Below are 15,162 nucleotides of genomic sequence, written 5' to 3'. Positions count from 1 at the left end.
TTTGCATCTGACAAAAACATTTTCTATCTCTTTTAATGTACGTTAAAATGAAAAGTAGATCTGGTTTTTAACATTATTTCATCTCCCTGCATTATTTGTTTTAGTTTACATTCATTGCATCTTTTCAGACCATTTTTTTAGTTAGCAATATTTCCCCCATGTCATTGAATTGATCCTCTCATCTTCATATGTTTGAGTGTAAAGCTTTAAAAAATATCCTCTGATGTTAAGTGCTGCTGACATTAGACATCATTCATCATCATCATAGTGTGAGCCATCACCATTAAAATACATTGAATATAAAGCTCCAATTATTTTAAGAAACTGATGATCTCAAAGAGTGGCAGGCAGTTAAACATAATTAGAGTTGATTACACTTTCCTGGCAAGAACATATCAAAAAGAAAAAGGGGGCAAAAGGGAAAATGTCTTGTGTTCATGTGCTATCAATTTTTATTCTGAAAACATTGGCTACAGTCTGACATTTGAGACAAGTCATTTTCTTAATGGCAGTATTCATCATTGTGAGCTTGTCTCCAGGGGGGGGGAGCTGAGTAAGTCTTTTACCTTTTCAAAATGCCATCAAAATCCCCACCCGTGTATTTGTTCCAGTGTGTGCTTTGGCCCAGTACCCTGTATGCATTTATGAGTCACTAAAAGCTGGGCCCAACCACAGAGGGGCTGGTAAACTTAACCCTCACCTCCTTAGCGCTCCAATCCACTCATATTTGTTGGTGTACATGCCAAACACAAAACCATGTCAACATTCATTGCTTTATTCTCCGAGACAACGCAGCGTCAATAGGTTCTCCATTGGGCTTCGATTGCACCTGCCCCCCGCCACTTACACTGCATGAGCACACACACCCACACACACTCATACACTCCACCCTGCGCCCCTCTGGCATACCTCCTCTGGAGTTTCCTTTGAAAGCGTCTCAAGAAGCTGCTGCTGATTGGCTCCCGTTAATACAACGTCCCACTGAGACCTTATCTAACTCTCTATCATCTCAATTAGTTTCATTTTAGGAAAATAAACAATACCTAGTAGATCTCTATCCCAGGTGCCGTGTGTTTTTAATCTTACAAAAGCAGAAACATGCAAGAACTCATTTATTTTGTGTGTGTAGTTTTTTTAACTGCACAGATTTTAATATGCTGCCCATGTAGAGAAGTAGGAATACTGTGTGTCGTGGTATAATGAAATATCTCTTTTATTTTTGGAGCTAATGTCCTTTTTGTCATCTAGATTTCACATTGTAGCTAAGAAAAACCCTGCCCACTCCACCTCTTCAGATCTTGGACTCTTTTTAATTTTTTTTTGAGAGGAGGCATTGCACTTTTGACTTTCACTATTTAATGAAGCAGTTAAGAGAAATGACCCATCCAAAGGTTTCCATCAACTGAATATGCACGCAGAAGCTCCGACAAGGGGCCGTTCAGCCCCACTTATTCATAAATGAACTCAATATTTCATTCTAATTCACTCTGTTCTACAGAGTGTACGACACAGACAAGTACCGAAGCCGTGCAACGTTCACAGAGCGCGGCATCTGCAAATGTTAACCTTCCCGATCCAAGTAGAGGAGGTCAGGCTTTTTCTAAATGAAGCTAGAGTTGTCGTGCTGTTGATCCGCAGCTTTTGAAATGATCCGCTGAGTGCAGCCACAGAGACAGAATAATATTGGCTGTTTCTTTTAAGTGGTACATTTGTATTTAGGCTACACAATATTACATGAAGGTATTTTTGTAGAAGTGAAGGAGCTGTCAGTTAAATAAGAAATCATTTGTCAACTTTAAAAAAAAAAACGTTTATTGATTTTATGTGTTTTTCTTGCATTTTCTAATTTTCTTTTTTAAAGCCCGTAATTGAATTATCATGGCCAATAAAACAGCTAATAACCTAACACATGTTTTATTATTTTTAAATTAAGAAGTCAGAGGAAAAACGATGTCTGTTTAACAGCTTTCATTGATTTTACACTTAAGAAAATCCCCTGCTAGTGATAAAATCCCTTGAAAACTAAACTTATTGATTAAAGCCTCCGTTTTATTGGATTTCGAGTTTCGACCATCATCTCCATGTGGTATCTATATTTTAACTAATGGCACTATAATATAGTATTTACAACATGAGCCTAAAGAACAAACCCGACCCTAAAATTCACTAAGCTTTCAAAATGTATTTATTTATTTTCTTTGAAAAAAACACCTTGAAGACATACAACTCTCAAGTGTATCTAAAATGTTAGTTTAAACAAATATATAAATTATTTTTTTGAATATATAACCCTGCTTATGGTGATATGTTCTAGAAAGTACAAAGGTGATTTCTCCTCCTGCAGGTATTTAGATAAATGCTTGCCTATACCTGACAGTTATAGCTCGCCTTACACAAACACACACTCACGCATCTTTGCACATGTACACACACATTTACATATGCGTTCTTACTGTCTCTTGTTACATTAGCGCTGTGATATGTACCAGCTGTATAGTTTTAAAACTTCATGTCTGTAGGGAGCTTAATCCTGCGATAAGTGGCACCCTGATTTATAGAAAGGATGTTTGCACTCAGCAGTGGAAGTGAGACAAAGTGGAGATTTAACCAGTTTACTGTAATTGTAATTCTTGCAGTATGAGAATCTCTGAAAACATGTTAATTCCTGAAGATTAGGAGAAGAGAAAAGTATAAAACTAAAGCCCCATTCCAACAGCGACAAAGTACAGTTATTTTATATAATTCATTACTTATATCTACATAATGTGAAATGCATTTATATAGTGTTAGGCCCTAATTAGTTCTCTAGTGTTGCTTTTGTAAACTTGATTTATTTCAATGTTAATGGATTTGTCTTTGAATAGTCCTGTATTTGCAATGACAGCAGGAGCAAGACATTATATTTATATTATTATAATACGTTAACACTGCACTGGTTTCATAATTTCATTTCATTTCATTTCAAACCTTTATTTAGACAGATAGGTCCCTTGAGATCATGGATCTCTTTTACAAGGGAGACCTGCATCAATTTAGTTCCACATGAAACATAAAAACAAACAATAGAGGACATCATATTTACATATAAACATCATATTTACATAGGTGACCTCGGTCTTCTTTAGTGAGGCATTATTTGTTCTGCAGGGTTAGAATGTGGGTCATCTGACGTCCTTCGTGTATTTCATCCCACGCAGCCATTCAGCTGTCAGTGAAATGTTTCAATTTATTTAAATATCTTGGGAGAAAAATGGGAGATGCATAATTGTACTTTCATGCACTCTTGGCCTTTAAGTAAAATTGAATTTTAAGATGCTCTGCAGACGATGGAATGTAATTTATTTTGGGAACCCATCATAGTTTAAAATTACTTTTTAAATGTAAGATTCAACACCACCAAAAAACACAGACAACACATTTAAATTGAGGAGAGAAAATGTCCTCATTTCAAAAGGCAGCCGTCTTACCTTGTGAACAAAGCCAACTGAGGGGGCCGCCATTCTGCAGCTGCTATGGCTTTTTCCTGCAATGTTTCTTTTAACGTTTAAGTATTTTTGTGAAATACATATTCATATTTTAGGTCATTAGGTCAACGTATAGCTGCTGTGGAAAAGTGTACATTGAGAAAGGTGGTTTTCTCTGACCCTAATGTCGACTGTGCTGCCTTCAGAATCAATATGATACCCCTCATAAAACATGAATGACTGCACCAAACAGAAACATAGCATGGCCCAGTTGAGTTGTATTCCTAATAGGGTGTGAAAAAGCGCGCACTGACTTGTTAGGTACTGCAGCTACGGCACTGCAGTACATCGTGATGTGTAAACCGTCACACATGAGGTTTATTGTCGGGTGGAGGGGCTTGGGCTCTGCTGGCCCCTGGTTAGGAGAAAGGGACTTCCACTGCGATGCCTGTCATCCTTTGTTAAAGAAGCATCGCTTGCCCTGACCTGCACCTTTTGTCCCAAGTAGTCTCAGAGGAAAAAAGTGTGTCCCTTTGATGTTTTCATGGAGGATATCCAGTGAGGAGCAGCCGTCCCTCGTGTGTCTTTACCGCCTCGTTCGAGTCCGGGACTGTTTACGAGGGCATGTATCAACAAATAATTTCAATTTCTTAAAGTCACAGGTCGACACTGCAGTCGTACACATTTTACAGTTGGGTATAGCTCACAGAAATGGTGTGAACAGTGCGAGTAAAGGTTAATTAAATCAGTAGAGGAGTCACAGCAAAGTGTGCTGTAGCACAGCAAGCACCAAAGGCTTTTTGGGTGGGAGTATGAAAGCGTTTCAGACACCCCTCGAACATGCTTCTGTGTGCACGTGTTCCTGTTCTCTCACTCTGCGTTTCTGCCCCTCTCCTGTCTCACATACACACATATGCCTGCACACACTCGCATATCTCACTTTGTTTCTCACTATCTCTGCAAAACAGAACAAATAAAGCAAAAGTGCAGGCATTCACACACAAGCGCATGAGGGACGTCACACTGACGGAGGTGACACGCCATCTGTCAAACTGCAGTCTCAGATCTCTGCCTTATATTGTGACAGTGGAATCAGCCTATTGATCGTAGCGTGCAGAAATCCTCCCTCGCTACTTTCGTAATTCAATATGGCACAATACGGCCACAAAAAGAATAAATAACATCAGACAGTTTTTTTTTGGTCAAAAGGGCCATCCATCTGTGATGTTTTTTGAAGAACACTACAAGAGTGGCAGAGAAAACAGTTTCATCATTTGTTAATAGGAGCTGGAAAGGTGGCTGAGCTTCATTTCGTTCCTCGTCAAAGGAGGAGGCGCACTTTGATTGCCATCATTTATTGTCATCACTGCCTGCTGCCGCTGTCACCGGTTAAGTGCTCACATTGTTAGTGCTCAGGGGTGACAGGGGATGCGGGATAGGGCGATGACGTGCTGAGGTGTCATGGCAGGTGTTGTGCTCATCAGTGTTGTGAAAGGATTTCAGGTTTCTATCCTGGAGTTATTTGAAAGCGCGGAGGAGGTCATTGCCCTATTTCTGTGCGGAGCAAAGGTTGGGGACATTTGAACTTTTGTTAAAGCAAATGACAAACTGACCACGATATTGGAATGTGTAGCTACCCTTTAACAGCTCAACACCTTGATGCATTGTATTTGTGCGATGTGCTGTTATTTTATCGGTGGACTATATCTGTGTGTAGACAAATTAACATAACAGAAACACATGGTGAAAAACTTTCGGCTCTCACCACAGCTACCCCCTACAGAGTGGATGATACGATTAGACTTTGGAGTGTCTAGCTGAATACATTTGCATGATAATAAGGGAAAACAGATTTTCTTGGAACTACTATAGCCCTTTTATATGGTGATGATTTCATACTAATATCATGCACGTGAAGACACATGTTGATGTGGAAATATGTGTTAATTAATGCATTAATTAAATTAAAGAACAGTCTTTGGCATAACTTTTGGTATAAATATTTGGCGACATCAACTTTGAAAATCAAAACCTTGCATTTTCAGACTCAATATTTATTTATTTATAAGAGATCCTTTTTTTAAAATGCTAATTTGCAATTATGCTGTCCTTTTGAAAGATGAAAAATATTCAGTTTAAAACAAGGTCCTCTGTGTTTCACTACAGATACTTAAAACTTTGTGCATGTAGTGTAAAATCCAAAACTATTGTGTGATCCTAATCAGACAAAATCAACAAATTATTAACATCAAAAAATTATGAGAAATAATCGCCCATCACATTGTTATGTCATAAACTGCCTTGTTTGGTCCGAGACCCAAAACTATTCGATTGATATAACACAGAAAACTAAAAAGAGAGCCAAGCCTCACGTTTTAGAAGCTTAACCCACACTATTTAGGCTTATTTGTGCCATAAATGACTCGAATGATTAAAACCGTTATCAAAATATTGAGCAATTTATTCTCTGTAATCCCAGTAATGTACGATCAACTGATTGTATCAACTTCAGCACAAAGTTTGACACTCAACCTCCGCTATCGTGCTCATAATTGACAGGAAAAAAAGTCCAGTTTCAATGTTTGTCCTCACCTACTCTATCAACTTTCTGTCACTTAAGTTTCACCCAGTTCTGCCCGGTATCACTGACAGCCCTGTTTTAGCCCATTCTTGGCTCAGTCTAATCACTTGGAGGGGCCAGACCGCAGGACATGTTATTACGATTAGGAATGACTCTGCAGTTGTCAATTACGAGGGCCGCTATTTACTGCCCTCGAGAGAAAATGGCTCATTTCACTTCATCACACAGCCTAATTGAGTGATTGTATTACCATGCAATACGGAAATCGTCAGGAAGCCATTTTATACCCTATGAATATCAATGAAAGAAACTCAGATTAACATGTTGTTCATAATTCATAATTACAGTCTTACTGGTGTCTCCTCAGCAACCATGAATATTTGTATAAACCCAGATCCATCTCACGTCTCCTGAGATGTGTTACACTGATTGCTTGTAAAGTGGATAAACTATATTGCAAGGTAAAAACAATACCAAGTGTGAATTTAAAGCAGTACAATATTTATTGCTGAAAAAACTGACAAAAGTTGAGCAGTCAGAAAAAACTACACTGTATATATATATTTTTTTTTTTATTTCATATTGGCTAAAATAGATGTTCTCTCTTTTCCGGGAGTGCCGCTGGGTGTTCAGACGACGTCCCCAGACTAGCACCAACCCACCAATCTGTTTATTTTCTTGTCTTTGTCCTTTCACAATCTCCTTCCTCTTCCATATCTTGGGACACGGGAATATTTGTTATATCTATTGTCATGGTGCTGTGGCTTTGACCTTTGTGCTGCTCCCAATTGGTAGTTTGCAATCAAAAAGTTGGAAGTCAGTGTGGTTGTTCTGTTGTGTTCTCATCTAAATGTAGAAAACGTCTCTGTTCTGCTTGTTGTCATACTCGTAGGATCATCTTATGTCACGCTTGCCTGTCTTTTCTCTGAACAGTGGGTTTGAAAAAAGATCTTTTGTGCATTGTTTCCAAGGTGTCCTTCAACAAATCACTGAGCCAAAACCTGTATTATTGCAGAAAAAGCTACAAATCGAATTTAACATGCAACTAAACAATAAAACCATTTAAGACTCTATTACGGAAAGTACATTATGCTAAACAATGCACTACTCTAATAATCATAAAACCAAAATCAGTGTTGGGTGTAGCGCAAAAAAAGAACAGAGTTACAGTAATATATTACTTTTTGCTGTAACGAAGTAATGCGCATTACTAATGAAATGTGCGTAATATATTACCCGTTACAATGCTCAGTAACAACACATTTTAACCCGAAATGAAATGGTGTTTTGTTTTTAAGAATGTACTAACATAGCGAGACATTCCGACACCAGAGACAAATTGTGCGGGTAGATTAGTAAACCTGGTGTGTTTACTCTTCAGGCTTCACGTTGGGATCTTCGGGGCAGTTGAATGTTATGCACCCTCTATTCAAAAAAGAGAACGGAGCGAAAAATACAAACAACAAATTGTGTCAGGTGCGTGTGCATCATTTCCAAAGTGCTTCCACAGCAGTGACACACATCTGTGGATAATCATTTATACGAAAATGGTTAAAGCAATCATCACTAAACGCCAGCAACACTGCATCTACTGCAGACAGTAGCAACAGGTCAGATGGGGACATCACGTTACCCTACGTTGTGGACACTAGCTTACTCCCGCCTGACTCGCCTGACTCGCCCCCGGAGCAGCAGTCGCCCGAAACTACGCCGCCCCTCTGCGGCCCGCAGGTGCCAGGATACCACGGCAAAACAGAGCCTGCCCAGGTATATCTAAACAATACCCGCCTGTACAGTGGGGTAAGGCGGTCATTTTGCAGCTTGTGGTATACAAATAGACAATGGAATATTCATGTGAAATAGTGCCATATTCTGCCATGCCTGTAGAAATGTTGGGTCAAAAATAATGCATACAATAGCACAGATGCCTTCACCACGAATGGCTACTAAAAGATCTCATATCCCAAGCTTATCAACGAGCTGATGTTGCAGCTGAAATGTTCTCCAGGTCACAAAGTCAACCTCACATGATGATGTGATGCCAGTTTTCAAGCACAGTAAATATTCTCTTCCCAGAGTATATGATGGGACCAAAGTGATGATTTAGTACATGGTTTTAATAATACTTTTGCTTTTCAATGTTTGCCATTTCAAACCATGAGCTGGTTCAAATAATATTTGCCTTGATATACAATATGTTCTCATTTGTTTTATCAGTACAGCTTTGAAGCTTTTGTGCTTTTCTTTGCCATAGTCCACTTTGGACTATATGAAATATTTCAGGATTGCACTTTTAACTCACTTGAAATGTTCTCACTTGCTTGGTTTCAAAACATAACAAATGCCATAATCTGTTCATTGGGGACCATCAAAGCTATTTTTCATTGCTGTTGCCGGGCAACACTATTGCTCATGTAAACCTACTACCTATTACCCCTGTAATCTCAGATGCACCCTGAGTCATTTTGTTCTGGAACCGGGCCTGTACACGGCCATATACTAAACAAACTACAGAGCCCATTCCGTGTCCTGTTATTGTTTACTTCCTGTCTGCCTTCTTCTGGTGATTTATCTGACGTCCAGCGCTCCGTCTTTTAACCTCTTTTCCTTTCTCTTTCTTGATCCTCCTTAGCAACCTTCATTATAGTCCTTGACAGTGGTCTGTATTACTGTATTAACAACGTGTCACATGTTAAGAATTTACAATCAGAATCGAGTATTTAACTAAGCCGTGTAATACAAGTTGTTAGCCTTAAGGGCCTACACAGTGTTATGCTATACCACATTGCCCTTCACTGGATGTATAATGAGCTGCACTAAACTACATTTTAGCATTTAAAATACCTAGCCATTCTTTTGCGGTTATTTTGGTGAAAGTAACTCAAAAGTAACTCAAAAGTAGTGTAACTCATTACATTTCAGAGACAGTAATATTGTAATGTAACTTATTACTTTCAAAAAACAGTAATAAGTAATATGTAATATATTATATTTTGGAAGTAACTTGCCCAACACTGACCAAAATAGACCAGTCTAAACTCCTATTAAGTGGCCAAGTACAATGATGACAATTTGTCCAAAAACATTTTGTTGAGCTGCCCTAGTTTCGTTTTTGACACAAGCAATTAAATGCAACATGTTAACTACAAATTATACAGCTGGATCATTTCAATGGCAGTGGAAGTGTGTTAGAGTCTTTTATACACACGTTAATAAATGTTTCATTAAAAGGCCTTGACTTCAGTCAGGATTTCAGAAGGTTTTTGTCATGTGCACATTTCATCTAGCTCCAACAATGGCACAAATTAAAAGGTTTCTCTCTCAATTGACTTTAGCCATTTGAAATATTCTCTAACATTTGCCTGAGTTAAGAGGGTGAAAGATGTTGATGGAGCCTTGTACACAGGATGTATACCTAGTGTGCTGTTTTCAACATATAACATCAAGGCTATAGCCTTCACTAAGGATGGGGGCAATTTTCAAAGGACTGTGTTCTCTTACACTCCACAATTTCAGCCCCGATTTTCCGCTATATGACAGTTTTTGGAGATCAACGACAAAAGCAGCAGAACGGAGGCAAATTGGCGCAAACTCCCTTGTGCAAGGATTGCATTGTGTCAGTCTTCAGAGACGCGACCTTAGAGATCCGCCAATGTGGTTAAATATCTGGACATGTCTGCAAATCCAAATGTTGTTGTCAAAGGTCCAGATTAAAACAGGTCATTTATAGAATTGTTCATATGTTCGAGGTGCCTTAAATTAGTAGCAAGCACTCACTGCAGGAAGCTTAGAGAAACGTTTTTTTTTTCTTTCCTCCCAGAAGCCAGTATCGTATCATCCTATATGCAGTACAGGTTTCATAGGAGGCTGTCAGTGCTGTATTCAGCCTCTGAAAAACCTGCAGATATTTCTTATGGCAAAAAGGCACTCTCAACTCCTCTGTATATTTCTTAAGGAAAAGTGATTATTTAACCCTCTTTTTCCTAGGAGTATTTCCTACTAATTCCAACAATAGTATATGTATATTTTCCATTGTTTGGATAGTTTAGTACAAATACATTTATACTATTTAACCTTTTGTAGATTTGTGCTATGAGCACACCAAGTTTAAGTTATCCATGAACCAAGCACTATATAAAAGAGATACTTTACTGATCTGTATCTGTATTGATCAGGTTTTTATATAGTTTTAAAGACAGTATAGACTGTATATACTGTACCACTGCTGAGCAGATAAAACAAAAATTAAGAGTGGCATAAAAATGGCTATAAAATTGTGTCTAGACGCGTTATTGCCGACATTTGTGGCTGAAGCATATTAAGATGAGTTTGATAGCACCAATATTTTAGGATTGTTTAATGCTTTATAAGTAGTCGAGCTAATATGCTGTGCTTACAGAAAAAGGACACAGCACCACAGAAAATACAGTTAGCGGGACACTGATGAGATGTCGTATTGGCTTATTTTCTGTAGTTATGGGCAATAAACTATGAGAGAAGCAGACTTAAAAATAATCGCCCTCATGATATTTGCATGAAATCTTGGCAGTTCTACTCACTGGAGTGATCGCAGCAAATAACCTTATAAGATGTCCATTTGATGGGATTTAAAAAATATAAACCTAACTTCACCCCTTAAAACATTCTAAGCTTAAAAGGATTTATAGGGCAGGATATGATTGATCAGTATTCCTTAAATTGGGCGTTTCTTCTTCCCTGGGATAAAAAACTTCCCCAGCTAAAGGACACCCTTATGGCTATGCATAAGGACGTTAAGGGCTGATTGGGTGATGGCACAACTACATCTGGAGGAACACACACAGCCTCCTACACACACTTCCTCTCCTGAAGGAAGAAAGGTCACTATCCAGAGGAGGAAATGGTGAGCCATTGTTATGATTGATCACACGGCAAGGTCCAGGGAGGACGCAGTGTCACTTTCATTGTCAAACTCATTATACCACAGAAGAAGATTCCCCTCCCCTGCTCTCATGTCCTTTCTTCCCCAGCAGTCATGTGAAGAAACCCTTCCAATGCAAGGAGAGACAGGTTGGGCACCTGGAAGTTGAAAGCCAAGTAAAAAATGCTGAACACACACAATATATTCAGTGACTATATGCTATAGTGGGAAAATGCATAATTGTGCAACGAGAAAAGAGCAGCTGAAAACACAAAAAAATAGAAAGCGTTTGAATTGAGTGGTGCAGCAGTTATTGTATGGAGTATTAGCCATATTAACAATCAAATTAAACAATGACAATGAGGAAAACTGCCAAATCAATAAAAATATAACAAAATTGATGCGTTGTAGCCAAAGGCAGCTTGCAAGAGGTTTGGAAGGATATTCTGGTCCTGATTAAAAATGAATGATATCAGAATACATAAAGCTTTCTGGCCAAGTGCCCGGAGCAAAGCATCCTGAAACTGTGGTCACTTCAGAGGCAGGGGGAAGGCATTAGGTATCCGGGCTATGAAGGGATGCTCAAGTAACAGACTGTTCTCAGTTCAATTCATCTAATCACCAATGCAAACCTAAGCACTTAGCAGATATGGATTTGAGGCCAACGATTGATATTGTATACCGTGTAAACTGATTCATGCTCAAAGAGAGAAAGCGTATTCTCGTGTAAGAGGGTCTCTTCTTCGTATCCTGCGTGACCGATCTGAGCAGAGCCTTTTATCTCGGTTGAACACGACCCAACACCGATAAACAGAACATGAAATAGAATCCTTTATTTAGTCGAGAAAATCTTATTTTCGCTTTAAAATCTCGCTGTTACATTCAAGGCCCTGGAATAGCCATGACTGTGGTTTGCATAATAAAATTACTCATGAATTGATATAGAGCTGACAGCTTGCTTCACATTAGCCATTTGTGACTTGAGAATACCTGATTGAATTATGGCTGATAAGCAGCATAACTGTAATGTAAGTATTTAAAGTAAAACTCACTTAAATCCCAAATCAAATTATGCATATTAAATATTATTATTTTAGTCATGGCGCCTCATTCATATATTACAGTAAAGACAGTTGCAGTTGTTATGGCTTCTATAAAATAGATTTGTTTTTTAAATCAACCACAATATGGATATTTGCCACAAAGAACATCATTCAGGGTAGTTAAAGGCAATGAGTAATTGTATCCCACCTTCTCTATACTCTCTGTTGTTTTGGATTGTTTTGCCTCTATTGTATTGATCCTGCCTAAAGGCTTCCAAGAGAGGTGGGGGACGTCTCTGCCAAGAGTGGAGGTCACTCAGATAAATTGGCCAGGTTGGCTTTTAGCAGCTTCAGGGTCAAAGTCCATTCATCTTATTAGGCCGATGAATCCTTTTAGAGGCCTCAGCTGTAGGATTAGACAATAGAGCAACACCAGGGCATTCGATGACAGACTCTTTGGCAAATAGGTTAGGGCAGTTTCCACCTATTGTCTTTTTCAACATTACCTGAAGGAGCTGTCTGCAGAGTTTTGCATGGCAGCTCTAAAGGTTGGCAGGCTGATGAAGAAAGTGTTGATGCGGACGTAATGGGTCATCGTTTTGAAGGATTGATTTACAAAGTGAGAATAGCAAAACACTATAATGAAATATGTTCTACAGACAAACTGCCTTTGTGTTTTCAGTCTCTAAGATGTTTCTCACCCAAAACAATAACTGTTTGAAAGTAAATCTATTCAGACATTTAGGGTTGCGTTATGTTTAAATATAAAGTAGACTGTTCCCAAGGGGAAATGTGTGTTGCAGTAAAACTTGATGGTTATATCTGAACATAAAACAAATAAACACATCAAAACAATCTTTAGATGTTACATAAATAAATGCGTATATGCTTCACACAAGCTCACATAGCAATGTAGATCAGTAAATGCATGGCATAAAATCTAGGGTACACACGTTTTTTTTCACACTATAGTACCGTTTTAGTATTAAACTACATTTTGAAGATGACAACTAACAATTGTTTTAATTTTCAATTAATGTGTCAATAATATAAAGTCTTGGGTAACATCTATGCCTTGTTTTATCCAATTAACAATCCAAAACTCAAAAATATTTAGCTTACTATCATAAAATAATTTTAGGAAAAATGGCAAATAGTTACATTTAAGAAGAAATAACCTGTTATTTTGACTTGAATGTAAAGAACTTTTCATTAGCTGCACACACTTTATTATCAAACTCACTGAGACTCCGTCCAGAGAAAAGCTGAACGTGCCAAAGTTTGATCTGATGCCTCGCTCATCTCTTTGGTATAAAGTAATCAGACAGGCCAGCTGGGCAAACATGAGCTTGCTGCCTACAGTTTGCTTAGGTCATGTTTCAAGATTTTGAAACTCTGAATCTCATATGTGCTGCCATTTGGAGATGAAACCTGTGAAGATGCACAGTCTAGATTTAACTTAAATAGTGAGTGAATAGTTGGTTGTATAATAATGTACTTTTCACTTTATCTCAGAAAGTACCCTGAAAAGGGGTGATCACTGTAGGTTTGACAGATTGATATTTGTCATTACTTTCCTTTTCATTTAACGGACGATTTATCCAAACATCCTACAATAAGTGTATTCAATCATGAAGCAGCAAACTCATAAACGTAATAATCCTGCACAAATAATTAGCTAGCAAAGGGCCAACCCATTGTAAGCTTCATTAAAAGAGATCTCCAGTCAAAACAGGGGGGGGGGGGGGGGGGTTTCAATCTGCTACAGAAAATGTGTAGACGTCCTGCTGTCCAACACAAGTGGAATCACATTGAAATTAATAGAAAGTGTCACCATGGTAGTGCCATCAATGTACACTCGTGCTTCTATTGGCTAGCGCTCAGACACATTGTACGTGATAGGCTAAGGGGCGGGGCATCTCTAAGCGGTTGACCAATTACAAAAGAGCCGGCCAGCTAACCAATCAGAGCAGTACAGGCAGTATGAGAAAAATAAAGACCTTGTTGAACATTACAGCTTGTAACCATGTCTCAGTAGAGGGACTACATACAAATATGAACCTGAAGATGCGCATAATAGGGCCCATTTATGCACAATAAAAATAGTCACTTAAAAAATGTTGACACCTTGTCAAAATAGACATATTGACACTGTTTTGAGTTGTTTATGTTAAACTGCTGACTGATTCCCTCGATAATAGGTACAGCTGCATTTCTCCTAACTGCTGTGGTGCCTTTACGTATGGTGTATTTAATGCATTGTTGAATAAACCCAAACGTGGTGTCAAGATGACACACACAGAACTCCAGTAATTGGATGCCCACCCTCCCCACCCGCTTCCCCCTCTATTCTCCCTCACTATTGTTGAGAGAAAATGGTTGGCTCTCATTTAAACTCAGTCTGTGACGCTCTTCGCTGCACTTAATAAAAACACTGAATTACATTGAAATGTTTCACTATAATGGTGTTACTGTGAAATCCTTTTTTCTATTAGCCCCTTTGTAAAGATGTAGCGGTGAGGGTTAATTGCAAATGAATTATAAGATTGTGATGATTAAAGTCATTTTTGGCGTAGGGTTGGCAAAACTATTCTTTTAGTTAACTCGTTTTTTAGACAAGAGATATTCCGAGCCGACCCTAATCCGAGCTCACTGCCGCCTCAACAATTCATCAAACGTCTCCAATCATAAAATAGATTTTAATAGTCCAAACCGCACCTGTTTACTGCCCACCCCTGACATCTTGTTGTTTGTTTTTTGTTTTCCTTGTTAGGCTGCATTTCACTGAAGACGCTTGTTTTCAAATCACTTGAACACTCACTGAGGGACAGTCAGGCTTCTAGAGGAAATTCTTGGAGTCCTTTCTTAAAAGAAGAATGACGATGACATTTGGGACTTCATTAAAACAGCTTGAGAGAGAATTTTCTTCCACCCTCTGCTTCATGACGCAATATATTTACCACAGCAAATACATATTACTCACAAATAATCCAGCCCTGCAGTCCGCATGGCGCAGAAGCCGTTTGGCATCCTAGATAAAGTGGTGGCTATGTGACTAATGACTCGCTCTGTAATAAATGAAATCATCTTGACATTGTGTCTGGGGTCATCACATTTCCACAGAACACAACATTCTTTGTCATTTGTGTAATAAGTGAAGTTGGGCAGTTAGAT

The 15,162-nt window shown here is 38.6% G+C and overlaps 1 protein-coding gene across 7 annotated transcripts in view; it reads left to right on the top strand.

Moving 5' to 3' along the window:
- The window catches only part of si:dkey-237h12.3 (teneurin-3), a 161,536-nt gene that overhangs the window by 16,483 nt on the left and 129,891 nt on the right, over window positions 1-15,162 (top strand). The gene's annotated exons all lie outside the window — the stretch shown is intronic.

The sequence above is a fragment of the Gymnodraco acuticeps genome, unplaced genomic scaffold (assembly GCF_902827175.1).
Source record: "Gymnodraco acuticeps unplaced genomic scaffold, fGymAcu1.1, whole genome shotgun sequence".
NCBI lineage: Eukaryota > Metazoa > Chordata > Actinopteri > Perciformes > Bathydraconidae > Gymnodraco > Gymnodraco acuticeps.
The sequence above is the reverse complement of the archived record's forward strand: the minus strand, read 5'-3'. Positions and strand labels throughout refer to the sequence as shown.